At 36.1% G+C, this 6,892-nt stretch overlaps 1 long non-coding RNA gene across 1 annotated transcript; it reads right to left on the minus strand.

Annotated features, from left to right (window-relative positions):
* Nucleotides 1–1,062: 1,062 nt before the first annotated feature.
* Nucleotides 1,063–1,284, minus strand: LOC110674677. The gene is made up of 3 exons (XR_002499088.1): nt 1,268–1,284; nt 1,136–1,205; nt 1,063–1,083 (listed from the first exon to the last, which is right to left on the minus strand). It is a non-coding gene; the product is annotated as an uncharacterized LOC110674677 (long non-coding RNA).
* Nucleotides 1,285–6,892: the final 5,608 nt, after the last annotated feature.

The raw sequence follows: 6,892 nt of genomic DNA on the forward strand, positions 1-6,892 counted from the left end.
ATCAAAACCACTCGCGGAATCTTCTGCAATCTATCTCTATTGTTATCTTCTGCGAATTTCTGCAAATATTCTTGACGGATATATAATAAAGTTTTCTAAGAGTTCCTGGAGAAATTCAAAAGATTTTTTCCCAAGACCGATAGCTGGTCTACAGCATCTAAAAGTGGTGCTTGGTAGATTCCTTACAATACAAATTGTTCTGCAAATTTTTCGTGGATTTCGCATTCTTCGGGATACTTCCAAATCTTGTGAAAATTTGTATGTAAAAATCTCCAGGAAATCGTTGATTAATCCTTATGAATATTTTTGTCCAATTGCTAGTGCGATTTTTTGTTGGAGTGTTTCCAATCACAGAGATGTATTTTTTTCCCAGCACTTTGAACTCACTTCAGCGGAAGGTTTTCTGAAAGTTACTAGACTTATGTTTTGCAACACATTTTTCTGTGCATTTTAAGGAAGGCTTTTAGGTAATTGTTCCGAGCTAAACCCCCATGTTAGTGCTTTTTTCTACGTCCATATCTGCATCACTTTTTGTATGATTTAAACACGATCCTTTCAAAAAAATTGATTTCGGATTATTGGAAAGATATTTGGAGAACTCTTAATTTAAAGCCCAAACAAAAACTTCTTAGAGAATTATAGCAGATTTTTGCATGTTAGGGTTGACTAAAAACGTTATTTTTAGTGTACTTACCTAGTGGCAAGTATTTCTTTAAAAAAAATTGCATAAACATTGATTTGAAGAAGATCCATTTTTGGGGTCCGCGGGATGTTTGTAAAACTTCTAAGGGGGTCGCATCTATAAAAAGGTTGAGAACCACTGGGTTAGACAGAGTCTATGAATGGAGAGTTGCGCGAAGACTGAAACCAAGTCTACCTATTGAACCGTCAAATCGTCTACCTATCGAGCAAAATAAACAAACACGTTTTGGGGCGAGAGGAGTATCGTTATCGTGACGAAATAAAAAGAAAAGAAGCTTGAAACAAAGCTACGTTTAAAGTTGCGCTGTTATATGATGATTGTTGGCCAACAAATAAAAGGTCGTCTCACTGATTTTGATAGTCGTATATTCCGCTTCAAAACTACAGTTATAAATCCATTAATATCAATTTTTACTCCTACAATCTTACTTACTATTTCAGTGGGCCTTGCAAGCTAATTGGCCAATAAATTCAATCCGCTGTTCCGCCACGTAGGTCGGGTTCTATATTAGAATTACTAAGCCAAATTAGAATAATTGCTCAATCGTATTATTGTATCGTATACCTTTAGTGATTTTCAGGCTGCAACTATTTATAAAAATATAGTAATAAATTCAGGAAAAACTTTATAACAATGTTGTTCGATCAATGCTTTCTTTACAAAATGACAGGTAGAATGATATGACAAGCAACTGAAGTATATCTAGTCTATAAATTATAGACGGGCGTATTTACATCCTGAAGGCAGGGTTGCCGATCATTGTCCTACGCCAACAATGATGTAACGAAATAATTGCTCTTTAGGGTCTATCATTGATGTATTAAATCCTTTAGGGTTGTAATGTAACGTTAATGAAAGTATGAGAGTATAGTATATAGATTCTAATCTCCCTCCATCATTGGAAATATATAAATTCGTTTCATAGTTGAAATGCAACTGAAATTTAATAAACTATTCCAAATGAGTTAGTTTGAAAACTATCTAATAGTTATTCAACCCAGACTTACGCTACAGTTGCGGCTGTTTTCAGTCCAGTGGGCGGCAGTCGGCAGTCCAGTGGGCGGCAAACGGCAAAAAATAAAAATCACTTCTTTTTACAGTTGCTCGTCGCGAGGAAACCAAAAATAGATCATTTTTTTGAGTTCATGGTGTTTATTGTACGTGTTGTTCCAATTCTCTACTAAACACTTAATTGTGATTACTTTATAATTACAAAACCAGAGATCAATTTCTATTTTGTTCTTTGCTACTTTGGAAACAAACATTCGAATTGAGAGTGCATTTGAGTGAAGTCACTGGAAAGCATACACAGTAAAGTAGGTGGCCAGAATAATTAAATGATTTGTGATTGGGGAACTTGTTGCCAGTTCTCTTTGCGCAACTATCAATTGGGTCCTAAAATTTTCAATGAATTCTTGTTTTTATTTAATAATACGAAAGAGCATGTTATTGCAACTACTTTAGCAAGTTTTCCAGCTCAAATAACGGCTATAACATTTTTAAACTTCAATTTTAAAAATGGTTCCAAATATGAACCTTGACACACAGACAAACAGACGTCACACTCTCATCGATGTCCATCGACCACCTTTTTAACTGTCGATTCAAATATATGATAGGTTGCCAACCCACCGCCCACAGCGCTGGCATCGTTTTCGTTCGTGTTTGACGTTTACACACTACCGCCACCTATTGGCTCATCGGACAAACACAGTCATTTTAGCATTGGGCGTACATGTTCTCGCGACTATGATTTTAATCGCGATTTGTTCTAAGTGTTACGTCTGTTTGTCTGTGCTTGACACTTGTGATCTTGTTTGACATTCACTTTTTCGACAAAAATGCCACAGGGCATATAGTTTTAACACTGGGGTTGTTCCTATCCGACATTTCGGAAGGGACACGGAAAACAAAATACAGGTATGTTCCGTTTTTATCAACACGATCACCGATTTTCAGTTGACAAAAACGGAACCGTGACAAAAACGGAATAATTTTCTTAGACAAAATTTTTGGCAAATTTGAAATGAAAATTGCGGTTATGTCAAAACAATACACATTTTCATCATATAAATGCACAGTATTGATGTTGAGGAGCTGAGGAGCATTTAGATGGTTCATTCTTATAGATTCGTATTGAAAGTTGATTGCGGACTCCTATCAATCAATATGATTTTGTAATAAATCAATAATAGTTTAAGTTTTCTTAGTTTGAATTTCAATAAATGTAATATAGAATATTGAAAACGATAATCACATAAATGCCCTTTGCATCACAAGGTACGCCATATTTGTAAAAATAACTACAAGGAAGTGGGGCAAGATAATTGCTGTTTTTTATAAGAAACATAAAACAAGAAACAACTTCTTTTTCTACTGTTCATCCTCATCCTTCTGCTTATTCTTCTTCTTTTTCTTCTCTATGGCATTACATCCCAACTGAGACAGAGCCTTCTTCTCATCTGAATCATGAACACTTTCGCAGTTGTCAACTGAGAGCTTTTTTGCCAAGGTACATTTTTTGCATTTTTGGTCACATCCGATTGATGATTAAATGTGGAGTTATGTTGTGAAAGTTTTGCAAATTGAAATGAATACTTACGGTTTACTGTGCTTTGAATTTCCAAATTTAACAGTAAAATGATAGTGGTGATCTTTCTTCTAAAGTTATTACTACCAATTTCGACAAGGATGCACTAATCGCCAATCCAGGACAGCACCACCATCGCCTTTTAGCTTTACGTTAGATCACTAATAGACTGGCAATAACTAACCGTAAGGTGTGTGCTCTTGAAAATTAGAGCTGTGGCTTCGTCATATAATGATCTAAAGTTCTAGGTTTTTGTTGAGTAAAAATGATATTGAATACTAGTGGTCCCGTCAAGCTTTGTTTTGCCATCAAGTAAGCTGCTGAAAATGACATGCAATCTCCCATACAAAACGACAGATTAGTTCCCAGGTGTTTTATCAGTTATTCCCGATAATTTTCCAAATCGTTTCTTTCACTCGAACACGTCAGAACACTTGACCAATGCAATAGTGAAATAATCATGTAAGTCTATCAGACCGTTCTTAAGGCATTTCGTGACGTTCAAACACCATTCCATTGTTATTTACATAGAAGTTCACTGCCCATAACTGCATATTTGTAACATTCGACAAAAGTAGGCATTGAGTAAATGTAATACTAAGTTTGATTTTATTGCAGTATGGGAGGGAACTAAAATTTCAAAACATCACTGAGGATTCAAAAGTGCTTATTTGAGGCTGAAATTGTGTACATCTCATATCGCAGATTGGGTCAATAGTCAGAATATAATTCTGATAGAAATTTCGTTGCTACTGCATTACGAGGCTGATGTATAATCTCAATGTGACTGTTATGCGGCTACAATTACCAATGTGACAAAACAACTTGGTATTTTTTTCAAATTTTCTAGAACAATCTCACAGATTTCAGTAAGTTGATCGAAAGTATTTATCACTTGATGACTCTCCCCGGTATTAACTCGAAATTGTCAAAAAGTCGTATGTGACAAATATGCAGTTATGGGTAGTTCATCAAAAACACAAAAGTGTACAAACTCTAGAACAAGTTTCATCAAATAAGAACTTTTTGGTAAGAAACTTTTTTGTAAAGTTTTCTGAATAAGCGTATGGCTGTTGGTATAAGACTCCTAATTAACCTTTCAGTCTTCATTTGGGGAAGGGGTTCATGGTCTGCTCAAAGATCAAGATTCCAGCAAATTTAGGATGGCAACAAAACCTTCTACAAACAGGATCTTCTTGGAACAGGATCTAATCAATTGCTGTTTGCTATAATTTGTGCAATGCTTTCGAGTTTGAGAGATAGAAGATAATGTCCAAAATATAACAAGGTCGACAGTCTTATCAAGAATAAAATAAACTTGATCATGTCTCTTGTCGTTGCCCAAACATTCTTGAGTTCATTCCCTAATGCATCCCTTATCAAAAAGAACTGAACATATATGGGATCGTCCATTAATCATGTAATAGGTTATGGGGGGAGACAGGGGGATTTGAGATATCCCAAGTGCCATACAAATTATTTTTTATTTTCATACAAAAAATCATACCATAGGGGGAGGGGAGTATATATGTCTATCAAATTTACATAGAAAATTATTTTATTTCAAGTTATATAAGAAAAAGGAGAGCTCTCTGCAACTGTCTTAAGTACGTATTCAACTAAATACGAATTCCAGTTGTTGCTAGGACGTGGCCAGAGCAACTCTCGGTTGTTGAAAGATGGGCCAATCTTATCCAATAGACCTTGCTAAGTTAGAAAACTCCAATTGAATAATTGCATAAAAAGGAGTCAACCTTATTTAATCGTATATGACCTTATTTAATCGTATATGGCTTGACATCTACCATGCATCGTAGATGCTCAATATTAACAAAATGTCGAAAATTCAACTCTGAGGCTATTAGAAAGCATTTCAATTGCTTCAAAATAAGTATTTAGTTCAAATGCAAAACATTTTGAAAATTTAAAAAAATCAATTTTTGTGTGTTGATAAAAACGGAATAATTTGTTGACGAAATCGGAACGTGACAAAATCGGAGCGTGACAAAATCGGAACGTGATAAAAACGGAACATACCTGTATACCCAACATTTGAGTTTAAACCAAAGGGTGTGACAAAATCTCAAAAATCATAAAAAAAATGTTTTTTGTACTTACTTTTTGTAACCAATGAAAATCATTTAAAAATTGAGTGTTTCTGCCCTAAACTTAAGCGTTTGGTACTAAAATTGAGACAGGGCTTTAGGACCCTATTCATAGACTCTGGGGTTAGAGTGTTGAGTGACAGTTGGATGTTAACGGGCGCGTTCCGGGGATTCCGGAATAACTTATAAGTGTGTGAAAGAATCGGAAATATAGGATTCCACAGATTCATATTCGCTAGTGATCAATAATCTTTCATTATCTGTGGTTCGTATTTCTACCAATTACTGCCATTGAAGGGGGCAGGATCCGTCATTGACGACATTGACGAAACCACCGAACAAAACCATGCTGTATTAACGTGGCTGATACAATGAACGGATTGTGCCCCTTCTCATGATTTCACGTTCAACGCTCCGTCATCGTAATCATCGTAGACGCCTAAAATACAAATAAAATGAAAAAATGGTTCAAGTAATAGACAGGGCTAGTAGTGATGGCCTTAAAAACATGGACTTTAGAAATATCTTCTTCTTCTTGGCATTACACTGGGACAAAGCCTGCTTCTTAGCTTAGAGTTCAATGAACACTTCCGCAGTTATTAACTGAGATGCCATTTTCAAATTCGTGTGGCAGGTACGATGATACTTTATGCCAAGGGAAGCCAAGGAATTCCATTACGAAAAGATCCTGGACCGACCGGGAATCGAAACCAGATATCTTCAGCATGGCTTTGCTTTGTAGCCGCGGACTCTAACCACTCGGCTAAGGAAAGCCCAAAAAAGAGATCTGCTACCAGGGTTGCCACATTAAAATCTGTATTTTTTCCTTGAATTATCTGTATTTCTGTATCGTGGAGCAAAATATCTGTATTTTAAATCTGTATCACTAGAACTTGAGATGGACCAATTGTCCCCTTACACACACGGACACGGGAGACCGTGTTATTTTTCCTATCTTTCGTCTCACTCTAACAATAATCATCAAAATTTTGTGGAAGCAAATCTCGAGTTTTAGTGAACCGATGAAGCTGAAAATTTATCGGGTTGTGCACTACATATATAAAATCATAGTGATACATTTTCGCATCGATACTCCATATATCGATGCGAAAATGTATCACTATGATTTTATATATGTTCTTGAGATTTGCTTCTTGAAATGGATAGGGTGATTATGATGACGTCCCGTGCGGCCTTAATACAGCATGGTTTTGTTCGGTGCTTTCGTCAATGTCGTTCTTGAGTGGAAAAAATCCACGCACTGGGTGGAAATTTATCAGCGTTCGAAGAAAAGTGCAACTGCAAGAACACTATTTTCGCCGTTAGATGTCTTCTCAAAGCTCACGTACGTAAAGCTGTGCATATTTTTTGCCGATAGATGGCATTTACTGAGAGCTTTTGAAAAGTACGCAGCCATATGCACTACTCACCACGGGACGACCTCTTGTTTTTGACCAACCTTGCAACAGCTGATTTTGGTGTCTCGTGCTTCGC

This window comes from Aedes aegypti, chromosome 1 (genome assembly GCF_002204515.2).
Source record: "Aedes aegypti strain LVP_AGWG chromosome 1, AaegL5.0 Primary Assembly, whole genome shotgun sequence".
In the NCBI taxonomy this organism is placed as follows: domain Eukaryota; kingdom Metazoa; phylum Arthropoda; class Insecta; order Diptera; family Culicidae; genus Aedes; species Aedes aegypti.